Below are 11481 nucleotides of genomic sequence, written 5' to 3'. Positions count from 1 at the left end.
ACGCGCGCTCCACACACATGTGAATGCGGGCAGAGCGAATGTTACCGCGAGTGTCAGACGTATGGAGAATGTCGACATTCCCCACGTTTCGGATATTCACCGCTGCATCCTGCTCGCTTGCTATCTGTCCTGTGCGTTCCTCTCCTATTCAGATCTATCCGCTTTCTGTCTCTCTCTCACACACACCACCCAGCAGACGAGCCCACTTTCCCCCCGGCTGGCGAGGTCGGGGCGGGAAGCCGGGGCGTCGTGTCCCTTTAAGAGTGGTCCCTCTGACATCACGGCCAGCTGCAGGGAGCCGGGCTGGGGTGTGTGTGTGTGTGTGTGTGTGTGTGTGTGTGTCCTGGGCTGGGGCGATTGTGAATTCTCCTCGCGCCCCTCGTCAGTTCCCAGCCAAGCGGATCCCGTGATCGTGCGGGATCCGGCCGCGGGGGCGCCCTGTGCGTGCCAGCCTGTGTGTTTGTGTGCGTGCGTGTGAGTGTGCGAGTGTGTGAGAGGGAGAGGGAGAGAGGGGGAAAGCAGGAGGGAGGGGGACCGAGAGACAGGCAGCCACCTCTCGGCACCCGACTGCGGCATCACTGCCCGATCGAAGCCCCCCAGGACAAAATCGGTAGCAGCCTTTCTCTCTCTCGGGCTCCCTCCTCCTCCCTCCTCCGGCGCGCCTCCACCGCAGCCCCCCTCGCCCGCTCTCTTTTTCCATCCAACGATCCCTCCCCCCCCGCACAGCCACCCTTCTCTCCCCCCCTTTTGGGGGTCGCCCTCCAGATAACGAGGCTATCTTTGGCTGAGGGAGACCCTCCTTTCCCCCAACTGGGACTTATTGATTTAATTCTCCCCCTCCCTCTTTTACCCGCATCTCTGCTGCGCTCCCTGACTCCCCCCCCCAAACGGGTTTTCCTCCTGCTGCGATTTCTGATCGCTCCCCACTCGCTCGTTCTCCCTTTCTCTGCTACTGCATTCCCTTGCCCCCCCCAGCCTCTCGCCATTGCGTGGCTTTTTCAGTCCTTTGCCTCCTGCCTGGAAACACCCCCCCCAATAGCACTCCCCTCTCCTCCGCCTCCTCCTCCGGACCCTCTTCCTTTCCTTCCCTCTCTCTCCTTCTGCCGGGATCCCTCTTCGATTCTCTCTCCCCCTTTTCCGCGTCCCCGATTCCTTCGTCCCTTCGAGGGCTTCCCTTTGCCCCTCCCCATCCGCTGCACCCCTTTTCAACCCCCCTCTGCCTCCCCCCTCTCCTGCACCCCTCTTTTCGCCCCTCTGCCTCTTCCCCTCCTCTCCTTCTGCGTCCCTCGTTCTGTCGTCTGCTCGCGCGCTCCCTTCTTCTTCCCCCTGCTGCATTCGTCCGCTTGGCTCCCTTTTTCATCCTGTCATTCCCCGTCTCCCTCCTGCTGCTCCTGCTGCATTCCTTCTTCCGGCCCCCCAGCTCGGCTCCTCCGGCCCCCAGCTCCATATTGACCACCGCCAGCTCGCCCTCCTGCTCCCACCCCACAGAACCGCGGCTGGCTGCTGCATTCGTCGCGCCCCCCCCCCTTCCCAGAGCTCCCTCCTTCTTCTCCCTCTTTCATTCTGCCGTGTCCCCCCTCCTCGAAGAAGACTGCAGCCCCTTCTCCTCTCATCCATCTCTCTCTTTCTCTCTCTCTCTTTCCTCCTCTTCTTCTCCTTCTCCCACTTTTTGGATGAAGCAAACTTCTGGATGGGGCCTTCCGCGATAGAGACCCATCGTCGCTTGGGGGTCGCGTAGTCACCGGCCCTTCAAGAAGATACCCTCCCTTAAGAAAGAGGGAACGGGTGCCATCCCATCCCAACTCCCAGCCACCCCTTGGAAGGTTGGAGCGAGAGAAAAAGGAGAGATAACTAAGAATAAAAAGCAGGAAAGCGATGCAGGTGCGGTGGAAGAGCAAGGATCTCAAAGCTCCGGTGGGATTCTAACAGCAAGGTGAGAGATACAGACCCCGTCTTAGCCCACCTCCCTTCCCAACAGTGCGCTGAAATCCCTGCTAGTAACACAGCTGCTACATTGTCCTGCTTGGGAATCGCCTTCCCTTCGCTTCAAGGCAGGTTGCTCTCTCTGTGTGTCCATCTGCATTAGAGACCCAGAATGAGGAGAGGGGTTATCATGGCTCAGATCAGCTAATAGTTCTAAGAGGATGGAAGCCTCAGAGTTACACAGGACTCTTCCCCGGCAGCCCCGGAGTTCTGTGCAGTTAAGAAGCTTGTAACCTGCTTGGCTGGCCCTAAGTAAAAGAGAATCTCGCTAATGTCATGCTGCTCTTTGGCGTTCCCACTCTGGATGATTCGCCCAGTGTTGTGTTACTTTGGACAACTTTGGCCTGGGTGTGAGCTTGTGGCCTTTCCGTGAGGGGCAGCGGAATGGCTGTTTTGTAGCACCTGATGTGCATTGCAGATGCTTAACTTTTAAGCCCTCTGGTTGGTGTGTTAGTGAATTCCTTCAGATCCTCTTGGATGAAGGCTGGGTTTTCTCTGGTACATAACAGCACAGACTGGCGATGATGTGTTTGGATTCTTTGGTAATAAGTTAGTGAAGAGAACACACATCCTTAACTCGTTTCTGTGCGGTTCTGTTATTACACTGAGGTGCATGGGAAGCATTTTTTTATTGGCATAATCCTCCTCTCCCCCAGAGATGTGGAGTCTGTGCAGGTGGGAACTTCCCTTGCTAGTACATATATGTGCGTATAGTCAATACAAAACACTGCATGTCACTTCATATGAAATCTCATGTTTTTCAGTGTGTGTGATTCCCGTTACACCTAGTAAGCATGTACGGTTCAGCGTCCTTTCCGTAGATTTCTCTGGCTTTCTGTAGAGCCAAGCACAAACACAAAACTGATTTCGAACAGCTGCCTTCAGTTAAACCTTTTCAACTATAACATTACATACGGAGCAGTGTGGGTTCATGCCTTTATACAACACTACACCCATCTTCCTATTTATTTTTTGACGCCTAGTAGATACAAATCCCTTTAAATGCATTTTGTATGTGTGTTGCAAAACAGCCAGAACTGCTAATTTAGATGAGCCGTATGCTGCACCAGTATAGTGTGTGTGTGTGTGTGTGTGTGTGTGTGTGTGTGTGTGTGAGAGAGAGAGAGAGAGAGAGAGAGAGAGAGAGAGAGAGAGAGAGAGAGAGGATTGCTGGATGTAAATTCATTCTGCACCTTTCTCTGTGCACTGCACTGCCTGGCAGGCAGGATGTCTGTGATTTAAAAACAGTGTTCTATGTTAGGAGAGTGATTCCAGCCCGTAGTTTGGTACTGTCCCTTTAGCACACTTCCAACATAGCACTAGTATGTTTCACTGGTTTTGTTCTGTTTAAATACAGCATGCAGCATTAGGGTAGCTTTGACACCTTTGTCAAGGTGTTGCACTGGTATGTAATGCATGTACCTGTGATTTTCTACAGCACTGTGTGTGTGTGTGTGTGTGTGTGTGTGTGTGAGAGAGAGAGAGAGAGAGAGAGAGAGAGTGCAAGCAAGCAAGAGCTCCTCTTCAATCCTTTTAACATCAATCTGTCTAGGTTATCCAATGGTGTGTGTCTGTGTTTGTGATTACTATTAGCTCCTGTCTCTCTAGCTTGTGTGTGCAATTTCACAGGGTGGTGTCAATTGAATTATGTTTACGCTTACCTCCCACCCCTCTTCATGTTAGTGCACATGAGGGTACCTGATTAATGGGAGGCCCCTTTAACGCCTCGGTGCTTAGATTACATGGTGCATAAAGATGAGGATGGTGTGTGTATGTGTGTGTAGTCTTATATGTGCATCTTATTTAACTGTTTGTGTGTGTGTGTGTGTGTGTGTGTGTGTGTGTGTGTGTGGCAGTAGTAGATTAAATGTTTGCATATTTCCTATTAATTCTTGGCAGATTGCCCTCTTTGAGAGAGTATGTACTGTGGTCGCGCAAGTAAATTCCTTTCAACGTTGAAGTCTATGTGAATTCTATACCCTCGGTGTGCATGTGAATTCTCAATGCTAGCGCACAAATACAAAATTCTCGGAACGAGCCCTTTGTGTGTATAGACTGTGATATTATAATTGTAACAGCAATTCTGAGGTTTCAGCTTGCGTCCAGGAGCTATTCCCAACCCCTCCTCCTCCCCCCTCCGTGTTTTTCTGCTGGATGTGTGAGTCTACTTGAAAGAGAGATGGGTTTCAAGCAAAAAGAGCAAGATTTTGCATATAATACAGTGTATATTTCTGTCTCACTGCGCGCCCCTGAAAACAAACAAACCCACAAATGTTTAATCCCAGATGGTGACATTGCTGTAAGATTGTATTCCCCGCCACAGATGAATATGGTACAGTATTTGCTGGAGGGAAGAGATGTGGTTGCTGTGGAGCTGGGAGAAAGGAAGAGGTATTTGGGGTGGGTTCTGGCATTGAGCTAAAGGGTGAGATTTAATCTAGCATATTGGTGCATGAGATACAGAGGGGTCAAGCAGAATGTGCGCTTCATTTGTGCTAGGTTTGTTACATTTGTGGGGGGCGCGCACACACAACCAACTATACAATGACAACAGCATGCTGTGGGGCAGAATGTGGGAGGACCAGTGTGGTGGTGGCAGAGGAGAAGGAATCGTTTTATGAGTTGCACTAGTGGTTATGGGGAGGAGAAACACTTTGATGCTTATTGTATGGGAGGCAGTGTGGTATAGTGGCTAGTGTGTTGGGAGGACACCCTGCACCCTCAATCCCTCCTCATCCGTGAAGCTAACTGGCTGGCTCTGGGCCTGTCATGCTCTCTCAGGCTCACTTTCCTCACAGAGTTGTTGTGAGGATGAATTGGGGTGGATGGGGCCATTAGTGCCATCCTGAACTCCTTGCGGGGAGAGTGAAATTAAACTGTAACAAAGATGGTTTCCTTTGGCCTATTTATTTGGCCTATGAATACGGGTGGCCCTTTTAACATGGAAAGTCTGTGTTAGGTGGAAAGTGCACCCGTGTGTGCGCGCACACACACACGGGTGCATGCGCAAAAATCTCCTGGGAAATGTTGCTAGTTTTATTTTAACTCTTTTGGTTTTTCTTGAAATTATGCGGAGGCTTTGCCTGAGAAGGAGTCTACAAGTTCATTTTGGATTTCACTTTTGGTGACAATTCAGCAGCAGTCCCCATTTATATGTTTAATTCATCACAATCCGATCCAGAGTGACCAGGGCAAAATACATGGGCTTATCCCATTTTAGCCTAATAATATCCCAGTGTTAGTCTTGCAACAGCTCTCTTAGGACAATTGATCGCCAAAACCACCCTCTCAGTTTCATAACAGAACAGGGATTTGAACCTGCGACTCCCTAGTCAGAACACCACACTGCAGTCAGTGGCTTAACAGGCCGTAGAAGTTGGTTCATTAGGGGAAACGGGGCACTGCTCCACAATTGGCCTCCAAACAGCCCCTGCCTGCCTGCCTGCCTGCCTGCCTGCCTGCCTGCCTGCCTTCTTACTTAAGGCATTGGCTGTCAGCTTCCTCTTGCTCCTGAATCTCCACATAGAACTCAGCAGGGAGGAGAAGGATGGGAACAAAACTAGAATGAGTTGGTTCTGCAGGTCATTGGCTCTCTGGCGCCACCTACTGACTAGGCTCCCTGCATCCGCCCAACCAGCCCCAACGGACACTAGCCACTGCAGTTAACGGGAAGCTTTTCCTGCCATGGAAATATGTGGCAGCAAAAGCTCCAGCAGCTAAATTTCTATGGAGCAGGCTGCTGTTAAAGGCTCAGGAGCAAGACTGGGGGAAAGGGTGGTCACCCTAACTTAAGGGAAAGGGGTCAAATGTCAACACTCATGGGATCATAGGAAGCTTCCTTAAACCAGACCAGATGACCAGTATTGCCTACTCTGACGGACAGTGGCTCTCCAGGGGGGTCTCGGGGGTCTCAGGACTTGCTACAGCAGATCATGGAAGCTGGTCCATTAGGGCAAATGGGGCATTGCCCTCAGCCATCTCCCACCAGCTGCCTGCCTTCCTGCTTGCAACCAGTCCAGGGCATGGCACTGCCTATTAGCATCCTCTTCCTTGGTCTTGTTGCCCTTGTAGAACTCAGAAGGGAAGGGAGCAAAACTAGAGTGAGTTGGTTCTGCCAGTCATTGGTACTCTGGCTCCACCTACTGTTTGTCCTCCTTCCTTCCACCCTGCCAGTCCCAGTGGGCACCAGATACTACTGAATGGCTGAGATCAAACCTAGGACCTTCTGTTATGCAAAGCATGTGCATCTCAAACTCACAGCCTTGGATTATAGGCACTTCACTGCAAACCCAGCTGAGGTGATGGGTTTATAGATAGCTATGGGCTTCATTCACTCTTAACAACTGGCCAGCATTGGTTCTGGATCTGTAGGTGCTACTCAATGAGTTTGTACTCAGGCGAGGAGCACATACTCAAGGCAACATAGCACAGATTTGTTGCTCCTTAAGTATCTTCAACCACCCTTTGGGACTCACGAGTTGAGTTTAGAAATGGGGGGTGAAAAGGGTAGATGTCTCATACTCTCTCATAACATGTTTATTGAGCAACTGGAGTTTGTGATTGCTATTAAAAATGGACAATGGTTATTCCAGATGAGTTGTTTTGAGCATGGAAATAGAATATCTTACGTACAGAGAACTTCAGGACTTGTGACAGAGAGCACTTACAGATCAGTATATAATAGGTCTCGGAAAGTTGCATTAGACATATTGTATGATGAACCCTGCAGGCCAGCTCTTTGAATACAAGTCCAATGGAGAGATTTCCACTCATCCCGTTCTAGGTGTGGATCTCCTCTCCTGCCAAGTTATTGTCTTTTGCTCATGCACCTCTCACAATCCTGTCTGTTTTCCTTGTATAACTATATTGCCCTTCATTTTTTAATTGGCCCTATCCTGCAGATTGATACTGTGTACGCATTACGACTTACTCTGGCTCCAGTGCGCTCCCACTGCTGGTGTTTGAAGCGCTGTACACATAACATTAGCCACAATCCCTATCTATCTTGAGAAATACAGCTGTTGGAGGCATTTCCTCACAAACCAGTTCCCATCTGATTTGAAGATGGAAGCCATGGTGAAGCTGAGGTGTGTACAATAGAAACAGTCATTGCACATGTGCAGATGGCAGGCCATGGCCAGATGACAGCTTCATTGAACAGGAGTTTGGGGGGCACATTGCAGGCACAGGGAGACATAAAGTGCATCGGGTAAACACATTCCCGCCCTCAGGCGCATACAGCAACATGCAAGTCGACTTGAAATGGGGAGGGGAAGCGACATTGCTGCATTTTAAGCTGCTATTGTGTGCATCACTTCAATGTGGGAAACAACATACCACTTACAGTAAATTATGCAGAAACTGCATGAAAAACTTATGTCATCAAGCTGAGCCACAGTGCAACCCGTCCGTCAATACCTCCTATCTGCGCATCCATCATGGCAATAAATATCTGTCTGCCAATCATCCTTCCTCTTCTTCTCTTGTAAATGTCTGTCCACCTGTCTGTCCATCCTATAATCTTACCATCTAGAGTTGGAAAATGTATTTGTAGGCTATCTGGTCCAACCCCCCTAGGTGATGCAGGAATTGAGAGGCAGAGCACCTCCATATCTACTATTATTATATATCAATCACAGCATATCTCCAAATAACTCAAGGGGGTGTACACACTTCTGCCTCTCTCTCCACATCATCCTCACAACAACCCTGTGAGGTAGGTTAGCTTGAGAGATAGCGGCCAGCCCAAGGTCACCCAATGAGCTTCATGGCCAAGTGGGGATTTGAACCCTGGTCTCCCAGGTACTCTACTCCCAGGTTCAGTACTCTACCCACTACACTACGGTGGCTGCCCAGCCTCTGCCTAATGACTTCCAGTGAGTGAAAGCCTCACCCAGGTCTATAAACCTCTCTCTGCTCATGTGATCTTCTGTTTGTTTGGGGGGCCATAGCTCAGTGGCAAAGCACCAGCTCTGAGTGCAGAAGGCCCCAGATTCAATCCCTGGTATCTCCAAGGTTGGCTAGGAAAAGAGACCTTGCATGGAACCCTGGAGAGCCGCTACTAGTCAAAGTTGACAATACTGACCTAGATGGAGCCATGGTCGGACTCAGCATTAAGGCAGCTGCTTCCCATCCATACCTTTGTCTTTGGCCCCATCTGCACAGTACGTTGAAAGTGGTATCATGCCGCTTTAAACAGTCATGGCTTCCTCCAAATAATTCTGGGAACTGTAGCTCACTAAGGGTGCCAAGCATTTTTGGGAGACACCCCATTCCCCTTAACAATCAACCCCTCTGGAAACTGTAGCTCTGTGGGGGGAAATAGGGCTCTCCTAACGAGCAACTCTCAGCAAGCTTATCGGATGACAGTTCCCAGGATGCTTTGGGGTGAGGGGGAGCCATGACTGTTTAAAGTGGTATGATATGTCTTGAAACGGACAGTGCAGATGGGAACTTGGGCTGTCCTTGCAAACCTCCTCCTATCCGTTCCCACAAACATATCATCCACTCTCTCTCCCCCTCTCCCGCCTCACACACACACGCTCCTTCTCCCTTGAATGTTGTGTATGCATATACAGATCTGGAACAGGAAGAGGAATGTGTGTGAGTAGGGTGACCATATTGCGCCGCCTTCTGTAACCAAAATAAAACAATCACAGATGGGAGGAATCGAATAAAGGTTCTCCTCTGGGGGGTGGGGTGACACTTCACTGCTAAGGGGCTATAAACAATGCTGTGGGCAGGCAGTAGGGGGCGCTGTTACATAGGGAGTAGGGCAGGGAGGTTGATATTTGTTGTTGTTGTTTAGTCGTTTAGTTGTGTCCGACTCTTCGTGACCCCATGGACCAGAGCATGCAAGGCACTTCTGTCCTCCACTGCCTCCCGCAGTTTGATCAAACTCATGCTGGTAGCTTCAAGAACACCATCCAACCATCTCATCCTCTGTCGTCCCCTTCTCCTTGTGCCCTCCATCTTTAAAGAGGAAAGGAGGGAGAGGGTATATTTTTATTTCTCTCCTTAACTAGGGGCAGTGTCAGAGGGTGCCCCCCACAAGGATCTGACCCCCCACAAGGATTTGGGCCCTCTAACAAGGAACTGCCCCCATTACTCCCCCCCCCCATTTCTGGACTCTTGTTGTTAACATATGCTGCTATTTCTCTCTCTCAACTACCTAAAAATATACTTTGTGCCTTCTGCGCCCCCCACCCTTTTTCTGGTGCCACCCCTCTCCATGACAGACTCTTTGCCATTCAGACTGCCCCTATCCCCACGGCCCTCCATTCTAGGCCAGATACTATTTTCCTATCCTTCACACACATGCACATACACACACAGAGAGAGAGAGAGTGAGAGAGAGTTTAGGTCTTTTTTTGGTCCCTCTCTTCAGCACAAATGCAGTCGAGGGCATAAATAGAAACCCCTGGAGACACAAGCCAGGGAAAAAAAGTGCTTGAAAATCCATTGTGAGGGGGATGATGCTGGACTCTCTGAAAGCACAAACATATCTTGGAGAAAACCATAACTATGCAACGGAAGGGAGCAAAGCCTTGATGGCTTGGGGCGTCGGGGGTGGTGTGGTGGTGGAGATGTGCATATGGGGCAGACTGGGGGGGGGCACCCTGGATTCCAGAGGCCCAGTAATTGGAGGAGACTGGAGGTTGGGGCAGCAGCCATGTACTTGAAGCAACTCACCACTGCTCTACATGTTTTCAACCCCCACCCCACTGCTTCAAATGTATTTCTCATGTGATTCCCATATATGGGTCTGGGACCTGAGGATAGTTGTCATCTTTGTGTTTCATGACATCAACTTCTGCAAGAGATAAATCAATGGAAGAGATGTGTCTTCCATGGAGTGGGGGGTGGGTTGCATGAGAAGGCTTGCCCCCCCCCATCCTTCCACAGAAACCCATCAAGAGAACTGGCCTGAAATTATGAGCACTGAGGGCTAGGAAATTGAGGAAGGGATGAGGGGAGCTCAGCGCTTCAGGTGAGATCTCACTGCTTTCCATTCCCAGAACAGACCGTTTCTGTATCAGTGCTAAGCCCCAGAATATATCAAGAAGATTGACTCTGAGCATGTGCAGAGTTCCATCCAGCTCTCCCTATGTTTACTACAGCCCACTCAGGCACAACTGGTGCAGGGCTTCCAGGTTAGACAGGAAATCATAGAGGTGGAGAGGTTCGAAGGCATCAGCCAGTTTAACCCACACTGCAAGCTTGAATCCCAGAAGCCATTGGGTGGGGGTGAGAAACCAGCCCCAGGTGTGATGGATAATTCAGGGTGTGGGAAGAAGAGTGAGACTGAGAAGGTACAACGTTGTTTCTGCTGTTTCCAAATCTCTTTTTAAAACATCTACATGAAGGACCAGAAGCAGAGACTGGTGTTTGGGGACAGGCAGGTAGAGCGTGGCTCAAGGCTTTGTGGGGCATGTGTGTAGGGGGTAAGGGGTCACAACACTGGGCATCTGCTAAGGCCCACTCCCTGCAGAGGTCCAACTGCCGACCTCTGGAGCCTCCTGGTCCCCTTGCGCTCTCTCCTCTAAGAGAGGAGGCTACACACGCATTGGCTCAAAAGAGGAACGGCGGCGCATCAACAAAAAGAGAGGATGCCAGGTCTGCGTCAAATTTCCATACGCTGATTTTCTGTCAAGATGCAAATTCAGGGATGCATCCATTCAACTAAGTTCGGGTCAGAGTAGTAGAAAACGCATGCACCTCAGTAAGTAGTGACTTCAACGGGTCTACTCGATATACGATATCTTTATTGTCATTGTCCCTTGCGGAACAAGGGACAATGAGTAGGACCAATGAGTAGGACCAGCACTGGCTCTCGGCATGGTTGGGAAAGGCTGCAACCTGGTGGCCTGCTCTGCCTGCTGTTCAGGGGCTCACCAGTGACAGGCAACTTCAAGGCCTCTCCTGCTTCTTCCTAATCCAGACTTGGACAGGATAGAGCCCTTCAAAGAGAGGGCTATCCTCTGTAAACCAGGGCGCATGGTCACCCTCTTCTCCTCTGAGTGCTTGTTTAGATTGGCACCAGAAGGAGAGGGCGAGAGGGAGGAGGTCCCAGTTCATTGTACAGTGGTACCTCAGGTTAAGAACTTAATTCGTTCCGGAGGTCCATTCTTAACCTGAAACTGTTCTTAACCTGAAGCACCACTTTAGCTAATGGGGCCTCCTGCTGCTGCTGCGCTGCCGGAGCACGATTTCTGTTCTCATCCTGAAGCAAAGTTCTTAACCCGAGGTACTATTTCTGGGTTAGCGGAGTCTGTAACCTGAAGCGTCTGTAACCTGAACCGTCTGTAACCCGAGGTACCACTGTTTGTGGATTGCAGTCCCTGCCTTTCCTCCAAGGCGGCCCCCCCTCCACCAATAATCTATTGACAATAACTGTTTCTTATGGAAAGCAAGATACAAATATATGTCACACAGCACAAAATTAAACTCCTGCCCATTGTAGGTATCCCTCCAAGTCTTGCCCCCACAACCCGAAGC

The 11481-nt window shown here is 50.2% G+C and overlaps 1 protein-coding gene across 1 annotated transcript in view; it reads left to right on the top strand.

The window, feature by feature from the left end:
* Positions 1-334: 334 nt before the first annotated feature.
* Positions 335-11481, top strand: part of CACNG7 (calcium voltage-gated channel auxiliary subunit gamma 7) — a 47242-nt gene continuing 36095 nt past the window's right edge. The window contains exons 1-2 of the mRNA XM_083471765.1: positions 335-610; positions 1680-1933. The gene's annotated coding sequence lies outside the window, so the exon portion shown is untranslated. The remainder of the gene's footprint in view (positions 611-1679; positions 1934-11481) is intronic.

The sequence above is a fragment of the Podarcis liolepis genome (assembly GCF_965112155.1).
Source record: "Podarcis liolepis genome assembly, chromosome: 13".
Classification (NCBI taxonomy): Eukaryota; Metazoa; Chordata; class Lepidosauria; order Squamata; family Lacertidae; genus Podarcis; species Podarcis liolepis.
This window is presented reverse-complemented; position numbering and strand designations above follow the sequence as displayed.